The sequence below is a fragment of the Salvelinus alpinus genome, chromosome 7 (genome assembly GCF_045679555.1).
Source record: "Salvelinus alpinus chromosome 7, SLU_Salpinus.1, whole genome shotgun sequence".
In the NCBI taxonomy this organism is placed as follows: Eukaryota; Metazoa; Chordata; class Actinopteri; order Salmoniformes; family Salmonidae; genus Salvelinus; species Salvelinus alpinus.
Genome location: NC_092092.1, coordinates 46,341,377 through 46,367,923, shown reverse-complemented (window position 1 = coordinate 46,367,923; position 26,547 = coordinate 46,341,377). Strand labels below are relative to the sequence as shown.

Genomic DNA, 26,547 nt, shown 5'->3' with positions numbered 1-26,547 from the left:
TAACACTAACCATACCTCTACTGTAGTTATAACACTAACCATACCTCTACTGTAGTTATAACCCTAACCATACCTCTACTGTGGTTATAACCCTAACCATACCTCTACTGTAGTTATAATCCTAACCGTACCTCTACTGTAGTTATAACCCTAACCATACCTCTACTGTGGTTATAACCCTAACCATACCTCTACTGTGGTTATAACCCTAACCATACCTCTACTGTAGTTATAACCCTAACCATACCTCTACTGTAGTTATAACACTAACAATACCTCTACTGTGGTTATAACACTAACCATACCTCTACTGTGGTTATAACCCTAACCATACCTCTGCTGTAGTTATAACCCTAACCATACCTCTACTGTAGTTATAACACTAACCATACCTCTACTGTAGTTATAACACTAACCATACCTCTACTGTAGTTATAACACTAACCCTACCTCTACTGTAGTTATAACACTAACCATACCTCTACTGTAGTTATAACACTAACCATACCTCTACTGTAGTTATAACACTAACCATACCTCTACTGTAGTTATAACACTAACCATACCTCTATTGTAGTTATAACACTAACCATACCTCTACTATAGTTATAACACTAACCATACCTCTACTGTAGTTATAACACTAACCATACCTTTACTGTAGTTATAACACTAACCATACCTTTACTGTAGTTATAACCCTAACCATACCTCTACTGTAGTTATAACACTATCCATACCTCTACTGTAGTTATAACACTAACAATACCTCTACTGTAGTTATAACACTAACCATATCTTTACTGTAGTTATAACCCTAACCATACCTCTACTGTAGTTATAACACTATCCATACCTCTACTGTAGTTATAACACTAACAATACCTCTACTGTAGTTATAACACTAACCATACCTCTACTGTATTTATAGTCCTAACCATACCTGTACTGTAGTTATCACCCTAACCATACATCTGCTGTAGTTATCACCCTAACCATACCTCTACTGTAGTTATCACCCTAACCATAACTCTGCTGTAGTTATAACCCTAACCATACATCTACTGTAGTTATAACACTAACAATACCTCTACTCTAGTTATAACACTAACCATACCTCTACTGTATTTATAATCCTAACCATACCTCTACTGTAGTTATAACACTAACCATACCTCTACTGTAGTTATAACCCTAACCATACCTCTACTGTATTTATAACACTAACCATACCTCTACTGTGGTTATAACCCTAACCATACCTCTACTGTAGTTATAACCCTAACCATACCTCTACTGTAGTTATAACCCTAACCATACCTCTACTGTAGTTATAACACTAACCATACCTCTACTGTAGTTATAACCCTAACCATACCTCTACTGTATTTATAACACTAACCATACCTCTACTGTGGTTATAACACTAACCATACCTCTACTGTAGTTATAACCCTAACCATACCTCTACTGTATTTATAACACTAACCATACCTCTACTGTGGTTATAACCCTAACCATACCTCTACTGTTGTTATAACCCTAACAATACCTCTACTGTTGTTATAACCTTAACAATACCTCTATTGTAGTTATAACCCTAACCATACCTCTACTGTAGTTATAACCCTAACCGTACCTCTACTGTAGTTATAAACCTAACCATACCTCTACTGTAGTTATAACACTAACCATACCTCTACTGTAGTTATAACCCTAACCATACCTCTACTGTGGTTATAACCCTAACCATACCTCTACTGTAGTTATAATCCTAACCGTACCTCTACTGTAGTTATAACCCTAACCATACCTCTACTGTGGTTATAACCCTAACCATACCTCTACTGTGGTTATAACCCTAACCATACCTCTACTGTAGTTATAACCCTAACCATACCTCTACTGTAGTTATAACACTAACAATACCTCTACTGTGGTTATAACACTAACCATACCTCTACTGTGGTTATAACCCTAACCATACCTCTGCTGTAGTTATAACCCTAACCATACCTCTACTGTAGTTATAACACTAACCATACCTCTACTGTAGTTATAACACTAACCCTACCTCTACTGTAGTTATAACACTAACCATACCTCTACTGTAGTTATAACACTAACCATACCTCTACTGTAGTTATAACACTAACCATACCTATACTGTAGTTATAACACTAACCATACCGCTACTGTAGTTATAACACTAACCATACCTCTATTGTAGTTATAACACTAACCATACCTCTACTATAGTTATAACACTAACCATACCTCTACTGTAGTTATAACACTAACCATACCTTTACTGTAGTTATAACCCTAACCATACCTCTACTGTAAATATAACCCGAACCATACCTCTACTGTGGTTATAACACTATCCATACCTCTACTGTAGTTATAACACTAACCATACCTTTACTGTAGTTATAACCCTAACCATACCTCTACTGTAGTTATAACACTATCCATACCTCTACTGTAGTTATAACACTAACAATACCTCTACTGTAGTTATAACACTAACCATACCTCTACTGTATTTATAGTCCTAACCATACCTGTACTGTAGTTATCACCCTAACCATACCTCTAATGTAGTTATCACCCTAACCATACATCTGCTGTAGTTATCACCCTAACCATACATCTGCTGTAGTTATCACCCTAACCATACCTCTACTGTAGTTATCACCCTAACCATAACTCTGCTGTAGTTATAACCCTAACCATACATCTACTGTAGTTATAACACTAACAATACCTCTACTGTAGTTATAACACTAACCATACCTCTACTGTATTTATAATCCTAACCATACCTCTACTGTAGTTATAACACTAACCATACCTATACTGTAGTTATAACACTAACCATACCTCTACTGTAGTTATAACACTAACCATACCTCTGCTGTAGTTATAACCCTAACCATACCTCTGCTGTAGTTATAACACTAACCATACCTCTACTGTAGTTATAACACTAACCATACCTCTACTGTGGTTATAACCCTAACCATACCTCTACTGTAGTTATAACACTAACCGTACCTCTACTGTAGTTATAACACTAACCATACCTCTACTGTAGTTATAACACTAACCATACCTCTACTGTAGTTATAACACTAACCATACCTCTACTGTAGTTATAACACTAACCATACCTCTACTGTAGTTATCACCCTAACCATACCTCTACTGTAGTTATAACACTAACCATTCCTCTACTGTATTTATAACACAAAAACATACCTCTACTGTAGTTATAACACTAACCATACCTTTACTGTAGTTATAACCCTAACCATACCTCTACTGTAGTTATAACACTAACCATACCTCTACTGTGGTTATAACCCTAACCATACCTCTACTGTAGTTATAACCCTAACAATACCTCTACTGTAGTTATAACACTAACCATACCTCTACTGTATTTATAATCCTAACCATACCTCTACTGTAGTTATAACACTAACCGTACCTCTACTGTAGTTATAACCCTAACCATACCTCTACTGTGGTTATAACCCTAACCATACCTCTACTGTAGTTATAACACTAACAATACCTCTACTGTGGTTATAACACTAACCATACCTCTACTGTGGTTATAACCCTAACCATACCTCTGCTGTAGTTATAACCCTAACCATACCTCTACTGTAGTTATAACACTAACCATACCTCTACTGTAGTTATAACACTAACCCTACCTCTACTGTAGTTATAACACTAACCATACCTCTACTGTAGTTATAACACTAACCATACCTCTACTGTAGTTATAACACTAACCATACCTATACTGTAGTTATAACACTAACCATACCTCTACTGTAGTTATAACACTAACCATACCTCTATTGTAGTTATAACACTAACCATACCTCTACTATAGTTATAACACTAACCATACCTCTACTGTAGTTATAACACTAACCATACCTTTACTGTAGTTATAACCCTAACCATACCTCTACTGTAAATATAACCCGAACCATACCTCTACTGTGGTTATAACACTATCCATACCTCTACTGTAGTTATAACACTAACAATACCTCTACTGTAGTTATAACACTAACCATACCTCTACTGTATTTATAATCCTAACCATACCTCTACTGTAGTTATAACACTAACCATACCTATACTGTAGTTATAACACTAACCATACCTCTACTGTAGTTATAACACTAACCATACCTCTGCTGTAGTTATAACCCTAACCATACCTCTGCTGTAGTTATAACCCTAACCATACCTCTGCTGTAGTTATAACACTAACCATACCTCTACTGTAGTTATAACACTAACCATACCTCTACTGTGGTTATAACCCTAACCATACCTCTACTGTAGTTATAACACTAACCGTACCTCTACTGTAGTTATAACACTAACCGTACCTCTACTGTAGTTATAATCCTAACCGTACCTCTACTGTAGTTATAACACTAACCATACCTCTACTGTAGTTATAACACTAACCATACCTCTACTGTAGTTATAACACTAACCATACCTCTACTGTAGTTATAACACTAACCATACCTCTACTGTAGTTATAACACTAACCATACCTCTACTGTGGTTATAACCCTAACCATACCTCTGCTGTAGTTATAACCCTAACCATACCTCTACTGTAGTTATAACACTAACCATACCTCTACTGTAGTTATAACACTAACCCTACCTCTACTGTAGTTATAACACTAACCATACCTCTACTGTAGTTATAACACTAACCATACCTCTACTGTAGTTATAACACTAACCATACCTATACTGTAGTTATAACACTAACCATACCTCTACTGTAGTTATAACACTAACCATACCTCTATTGTAGTTATAACACTAACCATACCTCTACTATAGTTATAACACTAACCATACCTCTACTGTAGTTATAACACTAACCATACCTTTACTGTAGTTATAACCCTAACCATACCTCTACTGTAAATATAACCCGAACCATACCTCTACTGTGGTTATAACACTATCCATACCTCTACTGTAGTTATAACACTAACCATACCTTTACTGTAGTTATAACCCTAACCATACCTCTACTGTAGTTATAACACTATCCATACCTCTACTGTAGTTATAACACTAACAATACCTCTACTGTAGTTATAACACTAACCATACCTCTACTGTATTTATAGTCCTAACCATACCTGTACTGTAGTTATCACCCTAACCATACCTCTAATGTAGTTATCACCCTAACCATACATCTGCTGTAGTTATCACCATAACCATACATCTGCTGTAGTTATCACCCTAACCATACCTCTACTGTAGTTATCACCCTAACCATAACTCTGCTGTAGTTATAACCCTAACCATACATCTACTGTAGTTATAACACTAACAATACCTCTACTGTAGTTATAACACTAACCATACCTCTACTGTATTTATAATCCTAACCATACCTCTACTGTAGTTATAACACTAACCATACCTATACTGTAGTTATAACACTAACCATACCTCTACTGTAGTTATAACACTAACCATACCTCTGCTGTAGTTATAACCCTAACCATACCTCTGCTGTAGTTATAACACTAACCATACCTCTACTGTAGTTATAACACTAACCATACCTCTACTGTGGTTATAACCCTAACCATACCTCTACTGTAGTTATAACACTAACCGTACCTCTACTGTAGTTATAACACTAACCGTACCTCTACTGTAGTTATAATCCTAACCATACCTCTACTGTAGTTATAACACTAACCATACCTCTACTGTAGTTATAACACTAACCATACCTCTACTGTAGTTATAACACTAACCATACCTCTACTGTAGTTATAACCCTAACCATACCTCTACTGTGGTTATAACCCTAACCATACCTCTACTGTAGTTATAATCCTAACCGTACCTCTACTGTAGTTATAACCCTAACCATACCTCTACTGTGGTTATAACCCTAACCATACCTCTACTGTGGTTATAACCCTAACCATACCTCTACTGTAGTTATAACCCTAACCATACCTCTACTGTAGTTATAACACTAACAATACCTCTACTGTGGTTATAACACTAACCATACCTCTACTGTGGTTATAACCCTAACCATACCTCTGCTGTAGTTATAACCCTAACCATACCTCTACTGTAGTTATAACACTAACCATACCTCTACTGTAGTTATAACACTAACCATACCTCTACTGTAGTTATAACACTAACCCTACCTCTACTGTAGTTATAACACTAACCATACCTCTACTGTAGTTATAACACTAACCATACCTCTACTGTAGTTATAACACTAACCATACCTCTACTGTAGTTATAACACTAACCATACCTCTATTGTAGTTATAACACTAACCATACCTCTACTATAGTTATAACACTAACCATACCTCTACTGTAGTTATAACACTAACCATACCTTTACTGTAGTTATAACACTAACCATACCTTTACTGTAGTTATAACCCTAACCATACCTCTACTGTAGTTATAACACTATCCATACCTCTACTGTAGTTATAACACTAACAATACCTCTACTGTAGTTATAACACTAACCATATCTTTACTGTAGTTATAACCCTAACCATACCTCTACTGTAGTTATAACACTATCCATACCTCTACTGTAGTTATAACACTAACAATACCTCTACTGTAGTTATAACACTAACCATACCTCTACTGTATTTATAGTCCTAACCATACCTGTACTGTAGTTATCACCCTAACCATACATCTGCTGTAGTTATCACCCTAACCATACCTCTACTGTAGTTATCACCCTAACCATAACTCTGCTGTAGTTATAACCCTAACCATACATCTACTGTAGTTATAACACTAACAATACCTCTACTCTAGTTATAACACTAACCATACCTCTACTGTATTTATAATCCTAACCATACCTCTACTGTAGTTATAACACTAACCATACCTCTACTGTAGTTATAACCCTAACCATACCTCTACTGTATTTATAACACTAACCATACCTCTACTGTGGTTATAACCCTAACCATACCTCTACTGTAGTTATAACCCTAACCATACCTCTACTGTAGTTATAACCCTAACCATACCTCTACTGTAGTTATAACACTAACCATACCTCTACTGTAGTTATAACCCTAACCATACCTCTACTGTATTTATAACACTAACCATACCTCTACTGTGGTTATAACACTAACCATACCTCTACTGTAGTTATAACCCTAACCATACCTCTACTGTATTTATAACACTAACCATACCTCTACTGTGGTTATAACCCTAACCATACCTCTACTGTTGTTATAACCCTAACAATACCTCTACTGTTGTTATAACCTTAACAATACCTCTATTGTAGTTATAACCCTAACCATACCTCTACTTTAGTTATAACCCTAACCGTACCTCTACTGTAGTTATAAACCTAACCATACCTCTACTGTAGTTATAACACTAACCATACCTCTACTGTAGTTATAACCCTAACCATACCTCTACTGTGGTTATAACCCTAACCATACCTCTACTGTAGTTATAATCCTAACCGTACCTCTACTGTAGTTATAACCCTAACCATACCTCTACTGTGGTTATAACCCTAACCATACCTCTACTGTGGTTATAACCCTAACCATACCTCTACTGTAGTTATAACCCTAACCATACCTCTACTGTAGTTATAACACTAACAATACCTCTACTGTGGTTATAACACTAACCATACCTCTACTGTGGTTATAACCCTAACCATACCTCTGCTGTAGTTATAACCCTAACCATACCTCTACTGTAGTTATAACACTAACCATACCTCTACTGTAGTTATAACACTAACCCTACCTCTACTGTAGTTATAACACTAACCATACCTCTACTGTAGTTATAACACTAACCATACCTCTACTGTAGTTATAACACTAACCATACCTATACTGTAGTTATAACACTAACCATACCGCTACTGTAGTTATAACACTAACCATACCTCTATTGTAGTTATAACACTAACCATACCTCTACTATAGTTATAACACTAACCATACCTCTACTGTAGTTATAACACTAACCATACCTTTACTGTAGTTATAACCCTAACCATACCTCTACTGTAAATATAACCCGAACCATACCTCTACTGTGGTTATAACACTATCCATACCTCTACTGTAGTTATAACACTAACCATACCTTTACTGTAGTTATAACCCTAACCATACCTCTACTGTAGTTATAACACTATCCATACCTCTACTGTAGTTATAACACTAACAATACCTCTACTGTAGTTATAACACTAACCATACCTCTACTGTATTTATAGTCCTAACCATACCTGTACTGTAGTTATCACCCTAACCATACCTCTAATGTAGTTATCACCCTAACCATACATCTGCTGTAGTTATCACCCTAACCATACATCTGCTGTAGTTATCACCCTAACCATACCTCTACTGTAGTTATCACCCTAACCATAACTCTGCTGTAGTTATAACCCTAACCATACATCTACTGTAGTTATAACACTAACCATACCTCTACTGTAGTTATCACCCTAACCATACCTCTACTGTAGTTATAACACTAACCATTCCTCTACTGTATTTATAACACAAAAACATACCTCTACTGTAGTTATAACACTAACCATACCTTTACTGTAGTTATAACCCTAACCATACCTCTACTGTAGTTATAACACTAACCATACCTCTACTGTGGTTATAACCCTAACCATACCTCTACTGTAGTTATAACCCTAACCATACCTCTGCTGTAGTTATAACACTAACCATACCTCTACTGTAGTTATAACACTAACCATACCTCTACTGTGGTTATAACCCTAACCATACCTCTGCTGTAGTTATAACACTAACCGTACCTCTACTGTAGTTATAACACTAACCATACCTCTACTGTAGTTATAACACTAACCATACCTCTACTGTAGTTATAACACTAACCATACCTCTACTGTAGTTATAACACTAACCATACCTCTACTGTAGTTATCACCCTAACCATACCTCTACTGTAGTTATAACACTAACCATTCCTCTACTGTATTTATAACACAAAAACATACCTCTACTGTAGTTATAACACTAACCATACCTTTACTGTAGTTATAACCCTAACCATACCTCTACTGTAGTTATAACACTAACCATACCTCTACTGTGGTTATAACCCTAACCATACCTCTACTGTAGTTATAACCCTAACAATACCTCTACTGTAGTTATAACACTAACCATACCTCTACTGTATTTATAATCCTAACCATACCTCTACTGTAGTTATAACACTAACCGTACCTCTACTGTAGTTATAACCCTAACCATACCTCTACTGTGGTTATAACCCTAACCATACCTCTACTGTAGTTATAACACTAACAATACCTCTACTGTGGTTATAACACTAACCATACCTCTACTGTGGTTATAACCCTAACCATACCTCTGCTGTAGTTATAACCCTAACCATACCTCTACTGTAGTTATAACACTAACCATACCTCTACTGTAGTTATAACACTAACCCTACCTCTACTGTAGTTATAACACTAACCATACCTCTACTGTAGTTATAACACTAACCATACCTCTACTGTAGTTATAACACTAACCATACCTATACTGTAGTTATAACACTAACCATACCTCTACTGTAGTTATAACACTAACCATACCTCTATTGTAGTTATAACACTAACCATACCTCTACTATAGTTATAACACTAACCATACCTCTACTGTAGTTATAACACTAACCATACCTTTACTGTAGTTATAACCCTAACCATACCTCTACTGTAAATATAACCCGAACCATACCTCTACTGTGGTTATAACACTATCCATACCTCTACTGTAGTTATAACACTAACAATACCTCTACTGTAGTTATAACACTAACCATACCTCTACTGTATTTATAATCCTAACCATACCTCTACTGTAGTTATAACACTAACCATACCTATACTGTAGTTATAACACTAACCATACCTCTACTGTAGTTATAACACTAACCATACCTCTGCTGTAGTTATAACCCTAACCATACCTCTGCTGTAGTTATAACCCTAACCATACCTCTGCTGTAGTTATAACACTAACCATACCTCTACTGTAGTTATAACACTAACCATACCTCTACTGTGGTTATAACCCTAACCATACCTCTACTGTAGTTATAACACTAACCGTACCTCTACTGTAGTTATAACACTAACCGTACCTCTACTGTAGTTATAATCCTAACCGTACCTCTACTGTAGTTATAACACTAACCATACCTCTACTGTAGTTATAACACTAACCATACCTCTACTGTAGTTATAACACTAAACATACCTCTACTGTAGTTATAACACTAACCATACCTCTACTGTAGTTATAACACTAACCATACCTCTACTGTGGTTATAACCCTAACCATACCTCTGCTGTAGTTATAACCCTAACCATACCTCTACTGTAGTTATAACACTAACCATACCTCTACTGTAGTTATAACACTAACCCTACCTCTACTGTAGTTATAACACTAACCATACCTCTACTGTAGTTATAACACTAACCATACCTCTACTGTAGTTATAACACTAACCATACCTATACTGTAGTTATAACACTAACCATACCTCTACTGTAGTTATAACACTAACCATACCTCTATTGTAGTTATAACACTAACCATACCTCTACTATAGTTATAACACTAACCATACCTCTACTGTAGTTATAACACTAACCATACCTTTACTGTAGTTATAACCCTAACCATACCTCTACTGTAAATATAACCCGAACCATACCTCTACTGTGGTTATAACACTATCCATACCTCTACTGTAGTTATAACACTAACAATACCTCTACTGTAGTTATAACACTAACCATACCTCTACTGTATTTATAATCCTAACCATACCTCTACTGTAGTTATAACACTAACCATACCTATACTGTAGTTATAACACTAACCATACCTCTACTGTAGTTATAACACTAACCATACCTCTACTGTAGTTATAACACTAACCATACCTCTGCTGTAGTTATAACCCTAACCATACCTCTGCTGTAGTTATAACACTAACCATACCTCTACTGTAGTTATAACACTAACCATACCTCTACTGTGGTTATAACCCTAACCGTACCTCTACTGTAGTTATAACACTAACCGTACCTCTACTGTAGTTATAACACTAACCGTACCTCTACTGTAGTTATAATCCTAACCGTACCTCTACTGTAGTTATAACACTAACCATACCTCTACTGTAGTTATAACACTAACCATACCTCTACTGTAGTTATAACACTAACCATACCTCTACTGTAGTTATAACACTAACCATACCTCTACTGTAGTTATAACACTAACCATACCTCTACTGTAGTTATCACCCTAACCATACCTCTACTGTAGTTATCACCCTAACCATACCTCTACTGTAGTTATAACACTAACCATACCTCTACTGTAGTTATAACACTAACCATTCCTCTACTGTAGTTATAACACTAACCATACCTCTACTGTAGTTATAACACTAACCATACCTCTACTGTAGTTATAACACTAACCATACCTCTACTGTAGTTATAACACTAACCATACCTCTACTGTAGTTATAACACTAACCATACCTCTGCTGTAGTTATAATCCTAACCATACCTCTAGTGTAGTTATAACCCTAACCATACCTCTACTGTAGTTATAACACTAACCATACCTCTACTGTAGTTATAACACTAACAATACCTCTACTGTAGTTATAACCCTAACCATACCTCTACTGTAGTTATAACACTAACCATACCTCTACTGTATTTATAACACTAACCATACCTCTACTGTAGTTATAACCCTAACCATACCTCTACTGTAGTTATAACCCTAACCATACCTCTACTGTAGTTATAACACTAACCATACCTCTAGTATAGTTATAACACTAACCATACCTCTAGTGTAGTTATAACCCTAACCATACCTCTACTGTAGTTATAACACTAACCATACCTCTACTGTAGTTATCACCCTAACCATACCTCTACTGTAGTTATAACCCTAACCATACCTCTACTGTATTTATAACACTAACCATACCTCTACTGTAGTTATAACACTAACCATACCTCTACTGTAGTTATAACACTAACCATACCTCTACTGTAGTTATAACACTAACAATACCTCTACTGTAGTTATAACACTAACCATACCTCTACTGTAGTTATAACACTAACAATACCTCTACTGTAGTTATAACCCTAACCATACCTCTACTGTAGTTATAACCCTAACCATACCTCTACTGTAGTTATAACCCTAACCATACCTCTACTGTAGTTATAACACTAACCATACCTCCTCTACTGTAGTTATAACACTAACCATACCTCCTCTACTGTAGTTATAACCCTAATCCTATTCCTAGACTGGTTTCTGTAGTCTGTGGATCCTGCAGCCCTCACGTTTGCCTCCGTAGGCCATTTGTTGTGTCTATTAAAATGGGCATGCAGAGCTGAGTCAGCCAGATAGAGTTATGACTCTATTATCTGTCTGAGGACTTGAGAGCCACACAGCTCAGTTCCAGACAGTTGGGAGGAGCTTTGGCAGTATCATCCCTTATTTGCAAAATGCTCATGCAACTCAATGTGTTTCTATTCTGCCATCCACACCACTACTGTATTGATTTATACAAAACTTGTTGAGTTTTGCAGAGCATACAAGCTATGATTAAGCCCTAAGAGATTAACCAGAGGATCCTTCTAATTTACAAAAAGGGCAGAATCATCCTTTGCCTACTGTCATATGTCATCATGTGTCACTTGGACAGGTGAACCATAGAAACATGGCATTAGACTGTAGCGGTCACTGTCGGTCGCCATCTTGGCTCTACCGAAGACTGTTTGCCTAGTGGCAGAGCCCACAGTTATCATGTGTACCTCAGACAGTTGAAATTACAGTGGCAGAGCTAACAGAAATGTCATCATCATGAATCACACTGTCAGTTGAACCATTTAGGGGTGTCATTGAACAGTATCCACAAAGCGACTCAGAGTAGAAAACTGGTGGTAAGTGCTGAGTATAGAGAATTTTTACTCCTACTCTTATGGGCAAAAATAAAACCTATGCATGAAGCCTCTTTAAGTCATAAATCACATCTAGTCGACAGATAATTCGAACGCATCGTGAGCTGTCCTTACCCGTTAAGTTACCAGCAGATGTCTTCGTAATAGAAAAATGTGGTGAGTCAGTGGTTCCTGCGCCACATGCAATTGCTTTGGAATTGTTAAAATAATGTGGTAATTCTATTTGATCCAATCCATAGATAATCTAGATCTACATGGAACAGTATATCTTATGCCTTTGACAATGATTTACAAGGCTTATTTCACATGACATGCCTAAATACTTATAACAAATAGGCTAATAAATAAACTTGTTTTTGTTTTTATTATTTAATTACCTAAATCATGTTATTTCAAGATATACCTTTGGAGCACAATATCACGTTGTTAAAAAATATGCCTAATTGTGCATGCCTATAAATTGGGCAATTAAAGGCATCTAGGGCTTATGTTTACTTTGATTGTGTTAGATGAAAATTATAGACCTTTCAAATGCTGTTTGCAACGACAAGCGATTTAGAGTTGTTAAACGGCAGTGAAAAGTTTGTTTATAAACTCAGCAATAGGCATGCTGCAAGGGGGCATGAGGACTGCAGTTGTGGCCAGGGCAATAAATTGCAATGTCCGAACTGTGATAGACGGCGTTACAGGGAGACAGGACGGACAGCTGATCGTCCTCGCAGTGGCAGACCACGTGTAACAACACCTGTACACGATCGGTACATCTGAACATCACACCTGCGGGACAGGTACAGGATGGCAACAACAACTGCTCGAGTTACACCAGGAATGCACAATCCCTCCATCAGTGCTCAGACTGTCCACAATAGGCTGAGAGAGGCTGGACTGAGGGCTTGTAGGCCTGTTGTAAGGCAGGTCCTCACCAGACATCACCGGCAACAGCGTCGTCAATGGGCACAAACCCACCGTCGCTGGACCAGACAGGTCTGGCAAAAAGTGCTCCTCACTGACGAGTCGCAGTTTTGTCTCATCAGGGGTGATGGTCTGATTTGCGTTTATCGTCGAAGGAATGAGCGTTACACCGAGGCCTGTACTCTGGAGGGGATCGATTTGGAGGGTCCGTCATGGTCTGGGGCGGTGTGTCACAGCATCATCGGACTAAGCTTGTTGTCATTGCAGGCAATCTCAATGCTGTGCGTTACAGGGAAGACATCCTCCTCCCTCATATGGTACCCTTCCTGCAGGATCATCCTGACATGACCCTCCAGCATGACAATGCCACCATCCATACTGCTCGTTCTGAGCCCGGATCTCAATCCAATTGAGCACGTCTGGGACCTGTTGGATCGGAGGGTGAGGGCGAGGGCCATTCCCCCCAGAAATGTCCAGGAACTTGCAGGTGCCTTGTTGGAAGAGTGGGGTAACATCTCACAGCAAGAACTGGCAAATCTGGTGAAGCCAATGAGGAGAAGATGCACTGCAGTACTTAATGCAGCTGGTGGCCACATCAGATACTGACTGTTAATTTAGATTTTGACCCCCCCTTTGTTCAGGGACACATTGTCTGTGGAACTTGTTCAGTTTATGTCTCAGTTGTTGAATCTTGTTATGTTCATACAAATATTTACACATGTTAAGTTTGCCGAAAATAAACGCAGTTGACAGTGAGATGACGAAATCTAAAAGTAACTTCTCTTTGCCATATATGTAAAATAGCCTACATAAACCCTACAAATAAAAACATTGCATACTGCAGGTAGAAAATATCCTGATTAAAATAAATATCCTATAAATCACATTAGCTATGCATGGTCTGTCTGCAAGGAACTTGAAACATTGTATCAACTATTGTATTAACTTGGTCCAGCCTGACGCTCATGCTAGCAAACTTACAACATTGTATAAAATATTCTGGGCCCTCAGTTTCCCATGCCAATGAGCTCTGGACAGACAGACACAGCTGTAGGGTATTTTGCGTAAGGGATAAGAAGTTATCTGGTAGACCTATTTTATAACGTTTCCACCGGATCAGAGTATGACATTTTTTTCCCCTTTAATGCTGAGTGGTTATCGAAATGGCGAGACCTGGAAAGATTTTTCATATAGGCTACTTTGAGGAATGATTGTCATTCTCAATGGATGTAAAAACAGACCTTGTTTACTTGCTGTTTGAGGCAAAGAACAAATACTTTGAGAAGCTCCACAGTGATGGTGAGTTAAGGCAATCAGAAATAATATCTGATCCCCAAATGGGCATACTTATCGGCCTACATTTGCATGCAGGCCAGGTAGACTAGTCCTATTTCTATATGTGTAATTAGTTGCGTGTCCTTACTCGAGATTGACAGGAGCGCTCTAAACAAAAGATAATGAATAAATTGACAACTCGTAAATGGAATGAAATAAATCAAAATTGTAGCCTAGGTGGTGTGCTCTGCAAACAATGTGTCCACTCCTACAATGACAACGGTAAGTCTCTAATAATAATACTGTATATTGTCTGCATTAACAGAAATGACCGTAATCAAACAAACATTGTAGATGAGAAATGATGTGACTTAACGGTACATGTTCTGCTGGTCATACTGGTGTGCCATCCCCGTGGCTTCCGCAATGGATTAGTCTACTCAGACAGGCGTGAATCAGTGTGCCAAATAGTTTTGTATATACAGTGCATTTGGAAGGTATTCAGACCCCTGGAATTTTTCCACATTTTGCTGCGTTACAGCCTTATTATATAATAGATTCAATGAATTTGTTTCCCTCATCAATATACACACAGTACCCCCATAATAACAAAGCGAAAATAGGTTTTTTGAAATGTTTGCAAATTGAAATATCACATTTACATACGTTTTCAGACCCTTTGCTATGAGACTCGAAATTGTGCTCAGCTGCATCCTGTTTCCATTGATCATCCTTGGTAAATTCAATTGAATGGACATAATTTGGAAAGGCACACACACACCTGTTTATATAAGGTACCACAGTTGACAGTGCATGTCAGAGCAAAACCAAGCCATGAGGTCAAACAAATTGTCCGTAGAGCTCTGAGACAGGATTGTGTCGAGGCACAGATCTGGGGAAGGGTACCAAAAAATGTCTGCACCATTGAATGTCCCCAAGAACGCAGTTGCCTCTATTATTCCTAAATGGAAGTAGTTTGGAACCACCAAGACTCTTCCTAGAGCTGGCCGCCCGGGCCAAACTTAGCAATCAAATAACATTTGATTTGATTTGATCAGGGGAGAAGGGCCTCGGTCAGGGAGGTGACCAAGAACCCGATGATCACTCTGAGCGCCAGAGTTCCTCTGTGGAGATAGAAGAACCTTCCAGAAGGACAACCATCTTTGTAGCACTTCACCAATCAGGCCTTTATGGTAGAATGGCCAGACAGAAACCAGTCCTCAGTAAAATGCACGACAGCCCGCTTGGAGTTTGACAAAAGGCACCTAAAGAACTCTCAGACCATGACAAACAAGATTCTCTGGTGTGATGTAACCAAGATTGATCGGTGAAGCATGGTGGTGGCAGCATCATGCTGTGGCCTGTGGGGATATTTTTCAGCGGCAGGGACTGGTAGACTAGACATGATCGAGGGAAAGATGAACAGTGCAAAGTACAGAGAGATCCTTGATGAAAACCTGCTCCAGAGTGCTCAGGACCACAGACTGGGGTGAAGGTTCACCTTCCAACAGGACAACGACCCTAAGCACACAACCAAGACAACGCAGGAGTATGTCCTTGAGTGGCCCAGCCAGAGCACGGACTGGAACCCAATCGAACATCTCTAGAGAGACCTGAAAATAGCTGTGCAGCGATGCTCCCCATCCAACCTGACAGAGCTTGAGAGGATCTGCAGAGATGAATGGGAGAAACTCCCCAAATACTGGTGTGCCAAGCTAATTGCGTCATACGAAAGAAGACTCAAGGTTGTAATCGCTGCCAAAGGTGCTTCAACAAAGTACTTAGTAAAGGGTCTGAATACTTATGTAAATGTAATGTATCTTTTTTATTTTCAATAAATTGAGAAAAATGAATAAAAATGTGTTTTTGCTTTGTCATTATGGGGTATTATGTGTAGATTGATGAGGGGGGGAAATAGTTTAATCAATTTTAGAATAAGGCTGTAACATAACAAAATGTGAAAAAAGGCAAGGGGTCTGAATACTTTCCAAATGCACTGTATATTTGCCTCTGCTCTACAAAAAAAAACGTTCATTCGACCAACAGTCTATCAACCAAACAATGGGGTCAGCCCTACAGGATTCCTAGGACCTTTTCTGAGATGCTTTGTGTATACGGGCCCAGAGCTCCTTCTCGACTGATGACGTTCCATCAGTCGAGAAGCGAGAGGTTGAGATGAATGAAACGCAATAAGGTGCTACGCTTCTGGTGTTTATTATTTGTTACATATCATACCACTGCATACCACTGCTGGCTTGCTTCTGAAGCTAAGCAGGGTTGGTCCTGGTCAGTCCCTGGATGGGAGACCAGGTGCTGCTGGAAGTGGTGTTGGAGGGCCAGTAGGAGGCACTCTTTCCTCTGGTCTAAACAAAGATCCCAATGCCCCAGGGCAGTGATTGGGGACACTGCTCTGTGTAGGGTGCCGTCTTTCGGATGGGGCGTTAAACGGGTGTCCTGACTCTCTGAGGTCATTAAAGATCCCATGGCACTTATCGTAAGAGTAGGGGTGTTAACCCCGGTGTCCTGGCTAAATTCCCAATCTGGCCCTCAACCATCACGGTCACCTAATAATCCCCAGTTTACAATTGGCTCATTCATCCCCCTCCTCTCCCCTGTAACTATTCCCCAGGTCGTTGCTGCAAATGAGAACGTGTTCTCAGTCAACTTACCTGGTAAAATAACGGTAAAATAAAAATAAATTTAAAAAAATTAAAAGAACTGCGGGGCATTGATCACTTTACCATTACATTTATACTTCACCATTTCACCCTGCCATCTACAATGATTTATGCAGCCATGTGTCTTTTTTCTGTCCTTTATAATATAAAGAAGATTATAATATCTTCTTTCCCAAAGCCTTTTATAAACCACATCCTTCAGCTTGTTTAAAAGCACATTCATGTCAACAGAGCTACTGAATTATAGGCCTCACGGCAACTCCACTCCACCGCATATTTCAAATGAAGTGGGCATGGAGGACGCTAATCCCACCTACTGGGTTTTTCCCTATTTCATTTCATTTGTACAGTTTACTGAGCTTCTTCCAGACTTAGCAAACTCTCCGTCCTAGTTTACTGTGCTGCCTATGCAAAATAAAGTTATATTTTTGTTGAGCGAGTTATAGTTTTAGAACTGTGTTGGAGAGGAAAACTCTGTGGTGTGTGTGCGCGTGTGTGTTTTGTCACTGAGCGCCTTGAGCCATTGGAGCTGCTCTTAGTGCTGTTACCTTATTAGAGGACTCTCTCTCCCGCAGCTGCATTGGTATCATACCAACATTGCCAGCAGGTTGGGCTGTAGTCAGGTTTGCTGTGTAGTAGTGGGATTGGGGTTTCGGGGTGAGAGGGCTGTACTTATGAATCACCTGGAGAAACAGCTGTTCCGTAGCTTGTTATCGCTTTCTCCCACCCACTCTCTCCATCTCTCTCTCTATTCCTCTCCTCTGTCCCCGTTGTCTCTCTCTCCCTTTTCTCTCTCCACTCTCTCTCTCCACTCTCCACCCCTCTCTCTCATCCTCCACCGCTCTGCTCTGGAGCTCAAATTATCCAAGAGCTTCATTACTGCCATCTCTATACATACACTAAATACATTTAAACTCAGATTTTCACAATTCCTGACATTTAATCCTAGTAACAATTCCCTGTCTTAGGTCAGTTAGGATCACCACTTTATTTTAAGAATGTGAAATGTCAGAATAATAGTAGAGAGAGTGATTTATTTCAGCTTTTATAACATTCCCAGTGGGTCAGAAGTTTTTCTCCTGACAGAGGTGGTATAACTGAGTCAGGTTTGTAGGCCTCCTTGCTCGCACACACTTTTTCAGTTCTGCCCACAAAGTTTCTATTGGATTGGGGTCAGGGCTTTGTGATGGCCACTCCAATACCTTGACTTTGTTGTCCTTAAGCCATTTTGCCACAACTTTGGAAGTATGCTTGGGGTCATTATCCATTTGGTAGACCCATTTGCGAAGAAGCTTTAACTTCCTGACTGATGTCTTGAGATGTTGCTTCAATATATCCACATTTTCCTACCTCATGATGCCATCTATTTTTCTGTCAGGCAACCGTGAGTTTCCGAATGGAAAGGAGTCATACGCCTACGTTGAATCCCTCTGCTTGTGCCTCCATTTGACATTTCGAGGGTTATGGTGTAGGGGTTACCGACCGACTGACCATCATCAACATCGCTGACTTTGGAGTCAAGCAAAAGCGACTGAACGCGAGTCAATGCAACGAAGTCTGAGGTAACGTTAACCGGTCATGACTGTTGTTGACTAGGCTAGCGTTAGACACTGGACAACTTTGTTGCAACTCTAGTTGAAGGTAACTAGCTAATTGCATCGGAAGTCTTTTGTGTAACACCCCCAGCAAATAACGTTAGCAAGCAACTCAACTGCAACTAAAATTGCAACAGTTTATCCGCGTACCCCTGTTATTAGGTAGTTAACTGTAGCTAGCTTCCACCTCAGATAGTCAAGTACTGTAATACATTTTGTTGACAGATTTGTTTTTGGAATGTTTTGTTAGCTCCACCTCATTTAGCTAGACTGAAGTTGACATAGCTAATGTTTGCTGAAAAATAAGTGTCCCTGTATTTGCTGTGAGTGTGTGCGTGTGTTGACAAAGCATTCAAGACAGGAAGCTTGTTAATGCCAACTGATATATTTGGGTTCAGTTGTCTTAACGAAATTGTTTTTCTTTTTTCAGGATGACATCTTCATCCCTGAAAAAGTTTTCATCCTGGAGGAGACTGCAGGAGGCAGAGGAGGTACATGCAAATCCATGTTTTTTCAAGTATATGCAGTGATTCTTGAATATGACTATAGCCTAATAGATGCCTTAATTGTTTTCTACCAACAGGGAAGAACGGTTAGTACAGCATGCCAAACGGACTCCTGGGTCCCAGAGTGTTCCTGTGCTGCGGTGGAGAAGAGGTCCACCGGGACTATCACTAAAGAGCTCGGGGCCCAGCTAGATTGAGCTCACAACCATCAGTATACAACTGAGTCCTGCCCCTATACTCCACAGATGGAGCTGATGGAGAGTGAGATCAGTGAAGACCACAAGTCGCTGTATGAACCTGAGAGTTCAGAGCCACAATCATCACAGTGCGAACCAAGATATACTATCGATCACTTTGGGGGAGCGGGCTGGTGTTCCGAAAATGGAGAAGGAGCAGGCCATTCAACAGCGAGTTTAAAGATACACACATCCATAAAGGGAATCGGGTTGGAATTCTTTTTCAGCTGATTTTGTTTAACACGTTTCAACCCGTTATTAACCTTTCCCAATGGATGTGCTACCTTGTCCTGGTCCTGCTGTTTCGACTCTCTCTCTCAACCTATGAATGCTCAGCTATGAAAAGCCAACACCTCAGGAGCAAATGTCAGTTGAACTGTTGCACCCTCTATAACCACTGTGGTTATTATTTTGATGTAAAAAGGGCTTTTGTAAAATACATTTGAGTGATTGATTGTTTGCTGTGCTGGATACTGTGTATTCACTAACTGTCTGAGTGATGGGACATTTTTATAGTATCTGTAACATATTTTGGGGTGTATTTAATCTGCATCTTAACTTCTTAAAGTGGCAGTTGGCAGTAGAAATAATAACAAAGTGTCTCCCTGCTCTTCTTTCTGTAAAAAGCTGAGAGATGGGGCTGGAGAAATGTAACCCCTCTTAAATTCAAAGACAGAGCTATAGATGCAAGGACTGACCATCCATGATATCAACATTGTAATCCTGTTTCTGTGATCTGTTTCCACTACCATGTACCCAGTTCGCTTTGGATAAAGGCATCTGCTAAATGGCATATCTTATTAAAGTCTCATTTTACTCTGCCAACTAGCTGCCCAGTGTAGTTACCATTCCTTTCCACTAGATGGCAGCCAAAGCTAGTTGAAGTCACTACTCTAACGACAGGGACACGGGATTAGTTTTATCTTCAAAGCAAGTTTATCTGGTTACGCTTGAAGCTGTTGTTCTAGTGGACAAGCTAACAAATACCATTTTTTACATAAGGCGCAGGCATAGATTTACTAAATGAACTGGTTTTATTCAAACTTTTATTCAATGCCTTTGCTTTTGGGTATGCGCACCTTATGGAAGAAACAACACACGCAGGGATGAGACGCCGTACACCTCGTCCAATTCTCCCTTGTGCCCATAGCTTGAAATGGCGATAAACTGCCAGCCTGTATGCTCCGCAAACAAAATCATAAGAAAAGTTAGTCTGATACCGAAACTAAATCACAATGTATTTATAATGAGCACGCTCCATTATTGGTTAGAATGTGATTTCATGAATCATGATGCTTTCTGCGATTCGAACTGGGGATAAACATTGTTATAGGATACTGATTGTATATATTGAGCACCTATCCACTACTGATATTAACCTTAAACAATTTATAATCAAGCAACATTTCACCAATTATTTAACTGGCATATCGGCTGCTAACTGGTCGCGTGACCTCTTCTGCCAGGAAGTCCTTCATAAGGATTAGTGACACGTCCAATAAATACATCGCCATCCAGACAGACTGACAGGAACCTCTGACTGGATGTAATACATCACCATCCAGACAGACTGACAGGAACCTCTGACTTGGATGTAATACATCACCATCCAGACAGACTGACAGGAACCTCTGGATGTAATACATCACCATCCAGACAGACTGACAGGAACCTCTGACTGGATGTAATACATCACCAGACAGACTTACAGGAACCTCTGACTGGATGTAATACATCACCAGACAGACTGACAGGAACCTCTGACTGGATGTAATACATCACCATCCAGACAGACTGATAGGAACCTCTGACTGGATGTAATACATCACCAGACAGACTGACAGGAACCTTTGACTGGATGTAATACATCACCAGACAGACTGACAGGAACCTCTGACCTGGATGTAATACATCACCATCCAGACAGACTGACAGGAACCTCTGACTGGATGTAATACATCACCAGACAGAGATAGACTGACAGGAACCTCTGACTGGATGTAATACATCACCAGACAGAGATAGACTGACAGGAACCTCTGACTGGATGTAATACAGCCACAATCTGCTGGGATTTTGGGCTGTATCGCCACCATTTCTCTACAACACACACACTCCTACTCTAGCCATTATCTGGCAGACCCTCTAGCTGAGGTGTTTCAGGCGGCATGTCTGTGTTGTTATTGCTACGAGAACGAACTCTTTGATCTGGGACAACGATCAGCTCTAACATGAATGATTTCAGTAGGTTTATTGGCACCCTAACTAACATTATTTCATTCTCTGTAATAAACTCATTCTCAGACTCGGAGCTACTCTGTAAATTCAGCCATTTTGGGGAGTTCCAAAATGTCTCTCCTGCCAGTGACGCAACAATGCCAATATGGCGATTTACAGTTACAGTAGGCAGCCTTTCTAAATCCTAGTGTTTCCATTCCCCTTTAAACTTCACTTTTGATTAGATGTATTGGCTCTCTGGTAAGCAACACCACCTGCCACCAAGTCATTGCATCATCAGTATTTCTAGAGCCAAGTATACTAAACAAAAATATAAATGCAACATGTAAAGTGTTGGTCCCATTTTTCATGAGCTGAAATAAAAGATCGCAGAAATTTTCCATATGTACAAAAATTGTATTTCTCTGAAATGTTGTGCACAAATTTGTTTACATCCCTGTTAGTGAGCATTTCTCCTTTGCCAAGATAATCGATCCACCTGACAGGTGTGGCATATCAAGAAGCTGATTAAACAGCATGATCATTACACAGGTGCAACTTGTGCTGGGGACAATAAAGGGCCATTCTAAGTTGTGCATTTTTCTCACACAACACAATGCCACAGATGTCTCAAGTTTTGAGTGAGTGTGCAATTTACATGCTGACTGTAGACATGTCCAACAGAGCTGTTGTCAGAGAATTTAAAGTTAATTTATCTACCATAAGCCGCCTCCAACGTCGTTTTTAGAGAATTCTGCAGTACATCCAACCGGCCTCACAACCACAGACCACATGTAACCAAGCCTTCCCAGGACCTCCACATCCAGCTTCTTCACTTGCAGGATCGGATGAGGAGTGGCGTGCTCAGGAATAATTATGTCTGTAATAAAGCCCTTTTGTGGGGAAAAACAAATTCTGATTGGCTGGACCTGGCTCCCAAGTGGGTGGGCCTGCGCCCCTGCCCAGTCATGTGAAATCCATAGATTAGGGTCTGATGAATTTATTTCAATAGACTGATTTCCTTATATGAACTGTAACTCAGTAAAATCTTTGAAATTGTATGTTGTGTTTATGTTTTTGCATTCAGTATAGCTACTGGAAGATCAGGCTCAGTCAACTTACAGAAATAAAATGCTGTGCGGGGACGGACGTGGTACTGAAGAGGTTCCGCTGTGAGGATATGTTGTTTTATGAGGACGGGGTACTGTAGAGACTCCACTATGGGGGCATGGTACCTTGCGGGGACAGGCTACTGTAGAAACTCCACTGTGGGGACATGGTGCCTTTTGGGGACATAGCTTGCCTTGTGGAAATAGTTGTGTTAGGGCCTCTTCTAGTCCTTAAAGGAGAGAGCATGCTTGCTTATAGGGACAAGGCTTCGGTAGAGTCCCCACTCAAAGGACGTGTTGTCTTTCCAACTGCAGAATCTCTGCAATATAAGACTTGATGTTCTATATTCACAGCGATGATGTCATTGATTTGTTTGTTTGGATTTTGATTAGAGTTGTGAGTTCTCCAGGCACACTGCTGTGTATGAGGAAGATGTGTGGACAGACCAAGCTAGTTGTCAAGCCTGATGCATGTTAAACACCCACAGGGAAGCATTTAGTCTGCAACACACACACACACACACACTCATACACACCCACACACTCTTCTCTGAATTGATTTAGCCTGACAAACACTCCCCTCTGAATACATAAACAGGCTCTAGGGAGGGTTCCCTGGGGACTCATACAGTTCTATCTTTTATATCCTCAACAATCACTGCCCCCTTCTAACACACACACACACACACACACCGGGTGTATATAGTCTTACTGTCATCCCTTTTTTAACTATTTATACAATATACTAACTAATAGAAGCAGCAGACAGTGAAAGTAGCAAGCAAATGTTTTGGTCTCATAGGTTTGTATCTGATAATATTCATATTATACTAGTAGAAGCAGTGGATATGGTGTTCCTGGCTTGAACATTTATTTACCTGAATAAATACTTAAGAAAAAGAAAACCCTTCCAATTTTTATTTTACTCTTGGCCCTCTGTGTCTCTGTAATTGCTGACTTAGTGCAGTCAGTGCTGTTGGCAGAACGAGGACTGATAGAGACACCGAGAGTGAGATCTGTAGCTGCACATTTATAGGCTGAGAGAAGTAGGCGAGTTTTCTGATAGAGATACAGAAGTGTGCTGTGCATTCAGGCTGGAGAGGACTAGAGAGAGGGAGATCTTTGGCAGAGATGAAGAGAGAGGGAGATCTGTTTTAAAAGTGTGGTGGAGATTGAAAGAGCATCTCTGATAGTGATTTAAAGAGATACAGTATGTTAAGTAGAGAAGATGTCTGGCAGCACATTGAGACTGGAGACTGCCTCTGTTCGTGTTCTAGGTGCTCCGACCTGCTCGCCTCATCAGAAAATATTACCCAGCATGCCTCATTGCAGCTCCCTGTGTCACCCTTCCTCTCTCCACCCAGCACCCACTCTGCTGGAGGGGTGGTTTACCCTGAAAAATAGGGGGAGGAAAGGGGGAGAGGAGGAGGATAAAGGGAGGACTAATGTGATGTGTTGGATGGCCAGGAGGTATCTCTAGTCAAATGTCACATTTTTTTTTCTGGCTGGACTTTTGATTGACGGGCAGCATGAAATGTAATGACCTTAACAAACCTCTTGGAAGCTGATTGTTTAACATGGAGGGACAGGACTGTGGCATGTGTGTGTTGGCGAGCGTGTGTGCATGCTTGCGTGAAAAAGAGAGAGAAGAGGAGAGATGAAGAGACATAAAGATGGAGGGAGAGGGAAGAGAGACCTTGTGTGGGTGGAGAGAATAAAGTTCTCCACTGATGTTTCTGTTCAAGAGGAGATCCCTGCTCTCTGTGTCTCTACAGAGTTTTACCTCTGACTGAAAGAGGCCTGTTTCACACTGAAGATAGTGTTTTTGTTAGTGTGTGGGTGTTTTCAACCGAAGATGTTGAAAGATGTGAAACTTGAATTCGGGGGTTGAGTCTCCATTGTTCTGTCTGTACAGAGAATCCTGCTGGAGCTACTGTAGCTGAATATCCCTGAGAAGAACAGGTCTACTGCATGCCTCTGTCCTCTGGCTCTCAATGGAATTGGACACACACACACACACACACACACACACACACACACACACACACACACACACACACACACACACACACACACACACACACACACACACACACACACACACACTGGAAGGAATAAGGAAAAGGCAGCAGCTAAATGTCTTGATCAAACCAGATCTTCTCTGTGCTCAGAATGGGTGTATGAGTGTGCCAGCTAGGAGTGTTTTCTTCAGCACTGTTCCCATTTCCTCAGTGTCAGGGTACTAAGGGGCAGTTATGAATCAGCTCACACCTGTGGGCCTCACTCCCTCATTCAGAAAAGGACCACTTCCACTCCTCTCTGAGACCCACCAGAGAGCTCCTCTGTGGGCCTCTCAGCCAGCCCGGAGACCAGAGCTGCCACTGAGACTGGCCTTGGTATTCAGCAGACACAGAGTCCGCTGCACCGCTCCCTCCCTCCTCTATTTCTACTCCTGCCATCACTTCTCCTCTCCTCCGCCCTCGCTGGTCTGGGGAAGTCATTACCGGGGCATGAATACAAGATGTGAGGTCATCAATAACGGCCACAGAGAGGGATTATGCAGACCTAGACGTCCGGTTACTGTCTTCTCCTCTGATTGGTCCAGCTACACGTCTGGCGTGTGACCCCCTCTCTTCCTCATCCTTCATCCTCATTTATACCTTCCTCGCTCACACACAGAAAGCTGAAATTATTGAAAAGCTTCCTTGTCTCACAAAGTGGGATTTAAACATAATTTACATGTAGGTTAAAAAGTGGTACTTTGTTATACTCTTTTCAGTTTTGTCACAGTCAGCCCTCACATTGTGGTCCATGACACACACACACACACACACACACACACACACACACACACACACACA

General features: G+C 39.9%; 1 protein-coding gene and 1 long non-coding RNA gene across 5 annotated transcripts in view; both read left to right on the top strand.

Annotated features, from left to right (window-relative positions):
- Positions 1 to 26,547, top strand: part of LOC139581091 (ecto-NOX disulfide-thiol exchanger 2-like) — a 253,420-nt gene that overhangs the window by 152,871 nt on the left and 74,002 nt on the right. The window lies entirely within an intron of this gene.
- On the top strand, positions 16,366 to 24,531 carry LOC139581092 (uncharacterized). The gene is made up of 3 exons (XR_011676142.1): positions 16,366 to 19,585; positions 20,049 to 20,109; positions 20,202 to 24,531. It is a non-coding gene; the product is annotated as an uncharacterized lncRNA (long non-coding RNA).